The sequence below is a fragment of the Pleurodeles waltl genome, chromosome 2_2, assembly GCF_031143425.1.
Source record: "Pleurodeles waltl isolate 20211129_DDA chromosome 2_2, aPleWal1.hap1.20221129, whole genome shotgun sequence".
In the NCBI taxonomy this organism is placed as follows: domain Eukaryota; kingdom Metazoa; phylum Chordata; class Amphibia; order Caudata; family Salamandridae; genus Pleurodeles; species Pleurodeles waltl.
Window position 1 is genome coordinate 111,029,261 of NC_090439.1, and position 13,459 is coordinate 111,042,719.

The following is a 13,459-nucleotide window of genomic DNA, read 5'->3' on the forward strand; positions in this document are numbered from 1 at the left end:
AAACAGAAAGTAATGCTGGGATTGTAAAACCGGGTGGGAGTTGGGAGGGCGGTAGGGACTCAGCTTGGTCTGGACTCGGTGAAAAATTCGCAGATTTGCTCATATTGTCAGATAATATTAATTACATCCTGTTCTGCGGTTTGTAGTTCAATGCTTGCGTAGTTTTCTTTCTCACAAAGCAGCAGAAATACTTTTAAAAAACACATCTCAAGTTAGTCTGTCATTAAGCAAAAGCCAGTGGTGTAAACTTGAATATGTAGCCAGTTGACCAAATTACAAAGGGCGTGAAAAGTAAATCTATATAACTTGGTGAAACCTAACATGCAGGCGGAAAGAAGGGTCTTGATACCAACAATCGTCGTCTGAGAAAGTTTCCACAGATGGAACTGGCAAGTAGGTAAAGGGACTCGACTCGACAAATTTATTATTCGGCACCGCTGATTCATTCCCTTGCCCGGGTTACAGTTTTTTCGTATTGGCAATGTTTCCTAGAGCACTACAAGAAAAAAAATCAATTTTCCTTTAGAAGCAAGAAAAAAGTGTGCTGTTTGTGCACAACAAAGGGCTTTAAGGGGGCCGGACGGACCGATTCTTAGCCCAGTTATTAATGAAAGACGGACATTGAAACGGGTCCCTATTGGGCCCTACATTTATATTATATCATCTATACTGGCAAATTACAATGATTGATTTCTGTACAATGAATGTAAAAAACGTTAAGGTGCTCCATATCAGTGATTAAGGGCCAGATGTAGGTAGCCTTTTGCGCCTCGCAAATGGCAAAAAACGCCGTTTGCGAGACGCAAAAGGCCTCATGTGATGCAGAAACACATTTTGCGAGTCGGTACCGACTCGCAAAATGTGTTTCCGACTGGCAAATAGGAAGGGGTGTTCCATTCCTATTTGCGACCGCATCGCGATGTAGAGTTGATTTGTGACCGCGAAAGCGGTCGCAAATCAACTCGCAGTTACCATCCACTTGAAGTGGATGGTAACTCATTCGCAAACGGGAAGGGGTCCCCAAGGGACCCCTTCCCCTTTGTGAATGCCAAAAAATATATATTTTTTTTTAGAGCAGGCAGGACCACTGCCTACTCTGAAAAAAACCGAAACAAAAAGGTTTCGGTATTTTTTCTATTTGCAGCTCATTTTCCTTTAAGGAAAACGGGTTGCAAAGGGAAAAAAATAAAACTGCTTTATTTCAAAGTAGGCACGGACATGGTGGTCTTCTGTCCCCAGCAGGCCACCATCCCCGTGAGTGCCTAGATTCGCTATGGGGTCGCAAACTGCCACCCACCTCATAAATATTTATGAGGTGGGTCTTTGCGACCCCATAGCGAGTCGCAGAAGGTGTCTGTGACACCTTTCTGCATCGCAAATTGCAAGTTGCAATTTGTGACTTACCTACATCTGGCCCTTAGTTCCAGTATAAATTCCGCATGTTTTTCTTAATCTTGCACCAAAATACAGGGTGGCAGTGTATGTGTGTATGTGTGTTTATCACAAAAATGTACTTTGTGTTTAAGACACACCCTTAATTGCAAAGGCCACAGCCCCTTTAGTGACCCACTGCTTTTTGCATCCCATTTAAAACCCTGACTCAATCCCACATTGGTACAACTGTGCATGTGAAAATGCCTTCAGTAAATATTCGGGTCTCAGCATTTGCTCAATATCCTGTCATTCTAGACAAATCACTTAATCACAACCTCTGCCTAAAAATGACATGAAAAAAGGAATGTGACCTCAAAAAAATAAGAAAGGGGCTCTCTTGACATGGTAGCCCCCCACTTTTTGCCTGGAAAATGATGACCACAAAAAAGCTTAGGCAGCTTGTGGCAGAATATGAGACTGCACACCAAGTGGTTGAGGGTGAACCCTCAGAAACAAAACATCAAGACAACTCAGAAGAGGCTGAGGAGGGGAAGGTACGATCCTCTGTCCCAGAAGTAGGAGCACCTTCGAAGGAGGAGATGGCTCTGGCTAGGTTGACCAAAAGGCTAGTTTTCAAAGCTCAACTTTTGGAAAGAAAGATAAAAAAGAAGAGAGTTGGGCCTAGGACCCATCTCTGGTGGCAGCAAGTAACCAGGGAGAAGGAGAAGTCTTTCAACCTAAAACTCCCCAAAGGAGTTGTCCCACCTCATATAGAGGGTGATGATATCGCCAAGTGGTTTTCTGCTTATGGGAGAGCATGCATAGCCAGGGATATAGATAGAATACATCGGGGCTCTCTGTTGTGGGAACTGTTTGCAGGAAAATGCAGGGATAGACTCCTGACATTGAATGAGGCAGATGGCAGGTCATATGACCTCATGAAGGCTATCCTGATTGAAGGCTTTGGACTTGAGACTGAAGAGTACAGAATTACATTCAGGGGGATTTGAAAAACCCAGAGTCAGTCCTGGGTAGAATTCTTGGACTATTCAGTGAAAATGGGTGGCTGATTAGAAGGTAACAAGGTACAGTATTTTGATGGGGTTTATAGTTTAACTATGAAAGAGCATCTTTTGAGTAACTGTTACAATGAGAAACTACATCGGTTCCTGGTAGACCTAGGTCCACTTTCTCCTCTTGAGTTGGGAAAGAATGCAGACTACTGGGTGAAGACAAGGGTGACTGAAGCAACCACTGGTAGGGGGAGACCAAAACAAAGAGGCCAGAGCCCCCCCCAAAGGAAAGTTGGGAACCAAAATAAAAACAAAGAGTCTTCATCAGCCCCGAATTACCTGCTCAGAAGGGTGGGTTCGAGACTTTGGACAGCATAAGGGTGGGTACAAAGGCAGGAACTTTGATCCCAACAAGGCTTGGTGTTATGATTGTAAAAATAGAGGGCAGCAAACGAGACCATAGCTATAAAAACAAGAAAAATGCCTGTAGTCCACCTGCAGTAAACGCAGTTGCCAATCTCCATATGGGATCACATTTGTGTCCTGACCATGTCAGTTAACCCACAGATACAACATTAGTCACAGAGGGAGGGGTAGACTTATCCTGTGCTACCTTGCCTACTAACATGCAAACATTCAGGCAGCACCCTTTGATTAAAGGGATTAAGGTTAAAGCCTTGAGGCACACAGGGGCAAGTGTCACCATGGTGACCCAGCACCTGGTTCACTCAAATCAGTACCTGTTAGGGAAAACATATCCTGTCATTAAAGCTGACAATATCACAAAGATTCATCCCATGGTAATGCTATCTTCTGACTGGGGGGGTAGTTTGACAAAAAGAAGTGGCTGTGTCCCCTTCCATCCATGTAGACTGGCTGTTTGGAAATGCTTTGGCGCAATCTCCCTGAACTGAAGTTGAACTGAGGACTCATGCAGCAGTCCTTGGGCTCCCAGAATGAAGTTGTGTCAAAACCAGGGCACAGAGAAAATGTCAGAGTAAACAAGAGGTGTAGGATCCTGGAAGAATAGACCAACCCTCTAACAGAAAAGGCAAGAAGACTGGGGGACCAGCTACTGAACAGACCATAAGTCAGAACCCATCTTCCTAGGAAGAGGACCTGTTAACCTCAGAGGGAACTGGGCCTGAAGAGCTTGGTCATAACTACCCAGAGCCCTTGGGACCTGGGGGACCGTCTAGGGAGGATCTGTGGTAAGGACAAAAAGACTGTCCCACTCTTGAAAGCCTGGGGCAGCAAGATGCACAGGACGGAAAGGGTAGTGTCAGTAGTGCCCACAGGGTTTATTGGGAAGATGGACTCCTGTTCACTGGGGCCAGAGCATCAAACCTGGTGTAACCAGGAGGGTGATAGTGCTCCAACAGTATAGCAAATTTTGTCCTCTCCCTAGCCCACGGCATTCCCCTAGCTGGGCATCTTGGCCAAAAACACCTGGAGCAGGTTAGTTAATCACTTTTACTGGCCAGATATGTCCCCGGAGGTGAAGGACTTTTGACAGGTCTGTGTTCCCTGCCAAGCTAGTGGCAAGGTAGGAGGCTACCTGACGGGCTCCCTTACTCCCACTACATGTGGTTGAAATGCCCTTCAAAAAGGTAAGGGTGGACATTGTTGTCCCCCTTGACCCTCAAACAACTCCAGGAAATAGGTACATTTTAGTGGTAGTGGATCATGCCACTAGGTACTCTGAAGCTATTCCTTTTAGGATCATCACTGTCCCTGCAGGGGCCAAGGCTGTCCTGGGTATTTTAACCAGGGTTGGTTTTCATAAAGAGGTAGTGTCAGAGAGGGATTCAAACTTCATGTCTGCATGCTTAAAACACATGTGGCACGAATGTGGAGTGAATTATAAGTTTACTACCCTCTACCATCCACAGACCAATGGACTTGTTGAAAGATTTAACTAGATATTGAAAGGCATGATTGAAGGACTCCTTGAAAAGCTCAGAAAGAGATGGATGTCTTACTTTGATGTCTGCTTTTTTCCCTACAGGGAAGTGCCAGAAAGGGAGTAGGATTTTCCTCCTTTAAACTTTTGTTTTTGATCATCCTGTTAGGGGTCCATGGAGTCTTGTGAGGGAAGGCTGGGTGAGGCATCTGAAAGAACTTAAGCAAGACATTGTAGATTATGTACTTGGCCTTCATTCCAGGATGGCTGAGTATATGGAGAAAGCAAGCAACAATCACTAGGACAGCCAGGAGCTCCAGAAGCTCTGGTAATACCAACAAGCTGCACTGGTGTAGTTCCAACCAGGGCAGAAAGTTTTGGTATTGGATCCTATGGCTTCTAGGGCTCTCCATGACTAGTGGTTTGGGCCTTAATTCATACTTGAAAGAAAAGGGGAGGTCACCTAACTGGCTGACCTCAGTAGTTGCAAACATCCCAAAAGGTTTATACACATCAACCACCTGAAGCCCTATTTTGACAGAGCTGATGTGACCATGCTCATGGTTACAGATGAGGGACAGGAAGAAGAGAGTGAACCTCTCCATGATCTCTTCTCCAGCAACCCACAAGATCATTCTGTAAATGGAGTGTTCTTGTCAGACATCATCCTCACAGGAAAACAGCAGGCTGATTGCAGGCAAGTCCTAAACCATTATGCTGATCTATTCTCTCTGACCCCTGGTAGGACTAACTGGAGTGCCCATGATGTGGACACTGGTGACAGCTTCCCTGTCAAAAGCAAAATTTATAGGCAGTCAGACCATGTCAGAGAAAGCATCCAAGTTGAAGTCAACAAGATTGCCGAATTTGGCTGTTAGTGAACTCTCTTAGAGTCCCTTGGCTTGCCCAGTAGAATTAGTCCCCAAGCCTCACGCCAAGGGTGAGAAAAAGGAAATGAGGCTCTGTGTCGACTACAAGAGCCTTGACTCAGTAACAAAAACTGATGCACACCCAATTTCAAGAGCTGATGTGCTCGTAGACAGATTAGGAGCAGCCAAGTTCCTGACTACCTTTGATCTTACATGTGACAGATTGGCCTGACCCCTAGAGCAAAAGAGAGATCAGTATTCTCCACCCCCAGTGGGCACTATCAGTTCACTGTCATGCCCTTTGGGTTAAAGAATGGCCCTGCCGCCTTCCAGAGGTTGGTGAACCAAGTCCTGGCTGGGTTGGGATCCTTTAGTGCAGCTTATCTAGATGAAATTGCTGTCTGCAGCTCCACCTGGCAGGATCACCTGATCCACCTTCAAAAGGTCCTTGAGGCCCTGCAAAGGCAGGCTTCACTATCAAGGCCAGTAAGTGCCAGATAGTGCAGGGAAAGGTTGTATACTTGGGCCATCTGGTAGGTGGAGGCCAAGCTTAGCCAGTACAGCCCAAGATCCACACAACTGTGGCTTGGGAAGCTCCAACCACCCAGACCTAAGTCAGGGCATTCCTTGGCTTGCTGGATGCTACAGGAAGTGTGTGAAAGATTATGGCACCATAGTGTCCCCCTCACAGAACTCACCTCGTAGAAAATGCCCAAAAAGATCAACTTGACAGTGAGTTGTCAAAAGGCTTTTGACACTCTGAAGGATGCAATGTGCTCTGCCCCAATCCTGCAAGCTCCAGATTATTCTAGGTAGTTTATTGTCCAAACAGACGCCTCAGAACTTGGGATAGGAACAGTTCTAGCCCAGGCCAGTGATCAGGGATATGACCAACCTATTGCTCTTATAAGAAGAAGACAGCTTCCCAGAGAACAGAAATGGAGTGCCATAGAGAGGGACGCCTTTGCTGTGATCTGGGCCTTGAAAAAGTTGAGGCGATACTTGTTTGGCTCTCACATCATAGTTCAGATAGACCACAGGCCTCTCAGGCGGCTTCAACTGATGAAAGTTGAAAACCCCAAACTGCTTATGTGGTCCATATCCTTACAGGGAATTGACTTTAAAGTTGAACACAGACCTGGGACTGCCCATGCCAATGCAGATGGCCTTCACAGCTTCTTCCAATTAGAGAATGAAGATTCCCCAGGGGAAGGGTAATTTCCTCCCTTTCCGTTTGAGGGGGGTAGTGTGAGAAAGGGCCTCTTTAGACATGGTAGCCCCCCACTTTTGCCTGGAAAATGATGTGGTTTCAAACTATAAGTGCCCTCGGCCCATGCTAAACAGGTTCCCAGGGCAATATCTCTTTCCCTAAGACTGTACTGTTTGGCACTTCAGCCACCTGTGCAAGTCCCTAGTAAATTTTACCCCTGGTACTTAGGGCATGGGCACTGAAGAGGGCCCCCAGAGCTGCAGCACCAATTGTGCCACTCTGAGAGGCCCCACGCCAGCCTTAGGCAGACTGCAATTGCAAGTGCATGACAAGGTGCATTTAAAAGTTGCAAACTCGACATGGCACTCACCAAGAGTGCCATGTCCACTAACACTGCATGCACTATAGGTAAGTCACCCCTCTGGCGGCAGGTCTTACAGCCCTAAGGCAGGGTGCACTATAATGCATGTGAGGGTATATGTGTGCATGACAAAATATGCCCCTACTGTGCCTTTGCAAAACCTTAAGACATGATAAGTGTACAGGGAAGCCGTTGCAAATATATGTGCTGGACACTGGTCATTAGAGTTCCCCAACTATGTGATGGACTCTCTGAGCACTTGGTTGTTTGGTATCAAATAACTCAGAATAATAAGCCCACACTGATGCCAGTGCTGGATTTATTATAAAATGTACCCAGAGGGCACCTTAGAGGTACCCCCTGCAAAACCTAACAGTCCTGGCATGGTTCCTGAATGGCTTAGCCAGCTGCCACCTCCATACAGAAGTCTGGACTCCTTGGGTGAGAGCCTCAGCTCTCAGGAGCCAGAACACAAAGCCTTTCCTTGGTGGAGGTGTTAGACCTCCCCCCCCAGGCAGGCACCCTGCACCAGTGGTCAGCTTTAAAGGCTTTTCTGGGTTTGAAATCTGACCTCTGACTCTGCTGGTAGCAGCAGATGACCACCCAATGATTTTTTCCACCACTTTGAGTGGGAAAACTGGTGGGAAAACGTAGCCAGAGTAGGAGGCCTGCCCTACCCCTCAGGTATGGCATGCAAGGTGACCAATCCATTTCACTTTCCTCCATCTTGGATGGTAGGAAAATAGCCAATCAGGGTTAGGGCTGTGACCCCTTGCCACAGGAAGTGTGCACTTAGTGGGCATAGTTACCCAAAGGTAGGTGGCTTATTGGCCACTACCAGGTACTCACCTTAACTCCCAATAAATGCAGTATTTATAGGGAATCCCTAGACCAACAGATCAGATTCCATGGACACAAGAAGACAAGGAACAAAAAAGACCCAGGCACAAGAACAGAAGTCCTACTGCAAGAAGAAAAAGGTGCCAAACCCTGCCTGCTGCTCCTAGGACTCAACAAAATCGCATTTGAGCTCTCACCTGGAAACCTGAAGGACTCTAAAAGCCCCCATAGCACCACCAGCCTTCTGCAAATTGCCAAGAACCCTCCTCAGCGGCAAGGTATCACTCTCCTGCAACCTGCAAGCAAGAAACCAATGTAGACCAGTGACCAATGAACTGGACCCATCAGCCTGACCAAAATATACATGACAGACCCAAAGGACAAAACCCACCAGTGTGCCAAGCTTGGTGGCACTGCGACTTTCAGGGCCTCAGTTGTACTACTGCCCAGGGTATTGGACCCACAGTGTTGGACACCCAGAAGCAAAGTCTACTCCAGACACCCAAAAGCCCAGAAGCAAGCACAAGTTGAGAGACTTCAGGACACCCAAGAACCACCCACCAGAGTGGCTGGTGACCTGCAGGAAACTGCCATATACACCAGGATCTTGGATTGCAGCGGTCTGGAGGTGGCAGACATCCTAATCTGCCTAGGACATCGTTCTCCGCCAGCCTCTTCATGCTGCCAACACTGCCATGAAAATCCTGGCAAAGAACAGGTGCAGGGGGGCCACACGGGGCCCCTTCACTGCCTATGCACATGGCACATGGCATGGGCAGTGCAGGGCCGTCCCTGCCCAGCACCATCACAATGATCACTGTCTGCAACGGTGCTGGTGCACCCTGTGGGCTACAGCATTGCTGCCGGCTCGATTTCAAGCTGGTGACAAAGCTGTAGCCTGTTTCCCACTAGGCCAGCGGGCAGAAATCAAGGTTTCCACCCACCAGTCTAGCGGGAAACTCTTAATGGGGCCCATGGTGAGGTAGCCTGTGTGGTGGCAACCGGCAACAGTCTGCCAAACTAGTAATGGCCCTCTAAGGTCTCTGAGGCAAGTTATCCCCAAATATATACACTATTGCACTAACAGATTTAGTATCAATCACATCACAAAATTCTCTCCAAGGTAACAAGTAGATTCAGGCTAAGCTTGCATGAGCAAGTAATCATGGCTGTAGCAGTATACAGTTGTACTAAATAGGGGCAATGCATTTTAATCCTTTCACATGCCTACCAACCATGCTGATCTTCCTCTGTTGCTTTGGAGATTGAATCAGTTGTACTTAACACATTACCCCATTCATTGGTTGGTACAAGAATCCTTCTCGTTCTATTTATCCAATCTTCCATTTCCTCTTTCAGGGTACTCAGTCTAGCCCTTTTCCGCCCCTCTTCTTCTTATTGGTGTTCCTCAAGGCTCTAATTGTCCCAGTACTCTCCTCACTGTTGTTCTCTTCTAAAGTTAAATTATGTACTCCTTTCAGTTTTTCTACCACATCTAGGCCAACAGGGCCCAAATACTTTTCTCTATCCTCTCTCTCACATTTCAGCTCGACGCTCAAAACTCCAAGTGTCTCACCACTGTCAGACACTGAATGGCTTCACAATCTATGGTGCTCAGTTCATTCAAAATGGAAATCATCTGTTTCTCAGCATCCTCCAGCCTACCTCACTTGACTCCACAAATCTTGGTTTTAACTTTGCCCTAGATACCCCTACTTCTTCTACTATACTACCAAGTCCCTTATAAACATGTATTACATAGACAACTACACAATCTACATATGAGAATGCCAGAGTAAATATTTTTGTGCTCTGGCAACTTCATTAACTTCGCAACACACATCGCCCTCCCTGTTTATCAACAGCAAGCTCTCTTCCCTTTAGACTGTCTTTGTGAAATTAAGCCAAAATAACCAGCTCCCTAGTGCTAAAAGTGCAAAAAGGCACAGTCTGTTCTATTTGTGCTAGTTATATATAAATATACCCTGAATATTCCCATTTTCGATGATTTGGGACCAGTTCACAAAGGCGTATCAGATGTAGTACCAAATCAGTACTACATCACATACTCATGCATGCCTTCGTGAATTGGCTCCATGTAGGTTAAACTGAATTGTCTCATCTCCCAGCATACTTTCTTTTTCACCCATCACTTCCCACTACCTAACACTCCTGGAGATGCTAACAAACCAGACTGTCATCAGTCCTATGTAAGTAATCTGTGCTCAAGTGAAGTGATGCTGTGCAAAATGCTCCTCCTCATTTGGGCTTACTAGAGCTATGATTGTCAAACACAACCCATCTCCGCTTCATTCATAAGCCATGTCTCACTGCTGTTCCCCTCTCACCACACTGCCTACTCTGAACAGCAATGATTCTATGTAAATTGATGTGGTCTTCATTTGCAAGCGTATTTCCGTGTCTCATTTTTTAAAAATTGACATGCATCAACAATCCACCTTTATGTAACATATTCTTATGCACCACTAGGTACAATGTGCTGCACTTCTGTTAAAAGGGGTCATCTTTTAACCCCTTTACTGCCAGGCCTTTTCCCCTCCTGTGCTGAGACTTTTTTTGGCTATTGGGGGCAGTTCGTGCTTAGGCCCTCATAACATTTTGTCCACATAAGCTACCCACGCCAAATTTGTGTCCTTTTAACCAAAATCCTAGGGATTCTAAAGGTACCCAGAGTTTGTGGGTTCCACTGGAGGAGACCAAAAAATGAGCCATAATACAGCGAAAATTAATTTTTTTAGCAAAAAACGGGAAAAAAGTGCTGTAGAAGAAAGCTTGTGGGTTTTTCCCTGAAAATGGCATAAACAGAGGGTTTGTTGTGCTACGATAACCATCTTACCAGCTTTCAGGAACAGGCACACTTGACTCAGAAAACCACATTTTTCGAACCAATTTTGGCATTTTACTAGGACATCCCTCATTTTTACTATTTTTTGTGTGCTTCTAGCCTCCTTCCTGTTAGTGACAGAAATGGGTGTGAAATCATTGCTAGATCCTGGACAGCTAAACATTTATGAAAAGTAGACAACATTCTGAATTTAGCAAGGGGTCATTTGTGTAGATCCTACAGGGTTTTCCTACAGAAAATAACAGCTGAAATAAAAAAATATTGAAATTGAGGTGAAAAAACCAGTAATTTCTCTCCATGTTTTACTCAGTAACTTTTTTGTGTGATGTCAGATTTTCAAAAGAAATATACCGTCACATCTGCTGGAATCTTCTGGTTGTGAGGACATACAGGGCTGGTAGGTTTATTAAGAATGCTAGGTACCCAGAGCCAATAAAGGAGCTGCACCTTGCAATGGGTTTTCATTGAATACCGGGTATACAGCAATTCATCTGGTGAAATATTAGGAGTGAAAAATAGGTATCAAGGAAACCTTTGTATTTCCAAAATGTGCACAAGACAAGGTGTTGAGAAGCAGTGGTTATTTGCACATCTCTGAATTCCGGGGTCCCCATACCAACTTGTGATTTACAGAGCATTTCTCAAATAGTTGTCTTTTTTACACATTATCTTAAAAATGTGGAGAAAAACAAGAGGCAATAACACTTGTTCTTCTATTCTGTGTTCCCCCAAGTCTCCTGATAAAACTGGTACCTCACTTGCGTGGGTAGGCCTAATGCCTGCGACAGGAAATGCAACATGGACACGTCATATTTTTACATTGAAATCCGACGTGTTTTTTGGAAAGTGCCTAGCTGTGGATTTTGGCCTCTAGCTCAGCCGGCACTTAGGGAAATGTAACCGGACGTCTCCCGACGCCGGTTCACAAGAAGGTACGGCGGCTGCAGAAGGATACCCCCGGGGCACCCGAGAAGGTCTAGGCGTTATGACGTCGGACGCCGTCTGCGTCAAGGAGGAAATTAACAGTAAAGACGAGCCCGGAAGCCGAGGAACGGAGAAGGAGAGAGACGCTAGGAGAGCGCGACGTGGAGAGGACGAACGACGAACACCGCGGACCGGCAACGAGGGTCCCACAGCAGAGGAAGAGAGACTACAGAGAGGAGAAAAGCTCAGGGAACCTCCCGCCCCTTGCCCAGAGAAGTCGGGAGATCGCCGGAAAGCCGGCCGCGTCCCTGGAGGGGCGTGGCCACCACAGGTACGATCGTGCCGTAAATGGGGTTTTGGCTCCGGGTGGTTAATAGGAATAAGGGGGATTAAGGGGAAAGGGGAGAGGTCCTGTAAGGAAGGGGAGACGGTATAAAGGAACCCCTTAGAAAATTCTAACCTCACGACAACCCAACAAGTCAAAATAACTGCTCCAAAAGGAAGGGAGACTTCGAAGAAAGCACAGGGGAGAAACACAAAACAAAAGTAATCCCTCACCTACCTTCACTCCTACCTATTCTCCCACCCCCCTACTAACCCAATAAATATAGATATTATCTTATTCCCCACTTACCTGTTTTTTCCTTCTTTATTTTGGGGAACCTGGGCCGCTGATATATGGGAAGACCGGACCCTTCTCAAAGTTGGACCAGACCACATCCAGAGCACCACAAGAGCCCTGAAAGAAAGATAAAAGGGATTTTATTATTTTCTTTGATGGACTAAAACAAGACTGGCATTGTGAGGAGATGATAGCACCGTCTTAAAACCAAACAGAAATAAATTAGTTAACCCCTCAACTCCGCGCCTGTCGCCTTCTTCCAATATCTCTTCTACCGGGGATAAAGAACCCGTCACAGTGGTGTCAGAAGTGGGATATTGGACCAGGCGACGGGTAATCTAAGACCATGGAGGGTACGCCCACGATATCCGATATGATGCAGCAGTTGGCCGAGGGACAGAGGCATCTGCAAATTGTGTGGGAAGAGCAACAGAAGGAGGCTAAAGTGGAAAGGGAGGCCCTGCAAAGCGCTCTTAAAAGTCAGGCCACCATCATGGCCAACAATCAATTGGTTCATGAGAATGCCATCAAAAATCTCACGGATACAATTGCAGCCACCCGGGTACATCCGAATGTGCCCAGCTCGGTCCTACAGCGGTATCAGGAAAGCGAAGACCCGGATGCCTTTTTCACCAATTTTGAGCGAGTTGCCACATCTGCTACCTGGCCCCAGGAGAGATGGGGCCAATATATCGCTCCATTATTAACAGGAACCCTCCAAGTGGCTTATCAAGCGGTAATCCCAGGCGGAACAACTCCCTATCAGGACATTAAAAAGAGCATCCTGGAGCGGGTGGGTTTTGATTCAGAACATTACCGAGTCCGGTTTAGAAAAGCCAAGTGGGGACCCTCCGAGAATCCCCAGGCCCTATACTTCCGGATTAAAGATTTGGGTCTCAAATGGTTAGGCCCCATTGGGACTAATAGGGAAGATATCATTGAGATTGTCCTCTTGGAACAATATCTAGACGCCCTACCCATTAACACGCGTAACTTGATCAAACAACACCCAAACCCAGATACTAACACCACCATTGAGTTAGCCTGTGCCTTTCACCGCTCCCTCGAGTTCAAGGCCCCCCCCTTTCGGTCAACGCCTAACCCCATTCGACAGAGCCCCGGATCATCCTCATCAGTGGGGCGAAGAACCACCGAGGACCCGGGAAAAACGCGAGGACTTGAAAGACCGTATATACAACAGCCACAGTGTTTTAGCTGTGGAGAATGGGGACATATCGCCCGGGTTTGCCCCCTAAAAACAGAAAAACCAGAACCAATGGAAATAGGAGTTACTAGGGGGAGAGTCTTTTATACCGGAGGAAAAGAAACACAATATAAGAAGAGACTTGTTATCAATGGGAGAACCACAGTGGCCCTCATCGACTCAGGGTGCAGTCAGTCCGTAATCCGGGCTGATTTACTCAGTAGCCCTACCTTTACTTCAGGACTTACTGTATCCATCTGTTGTATTCATGGG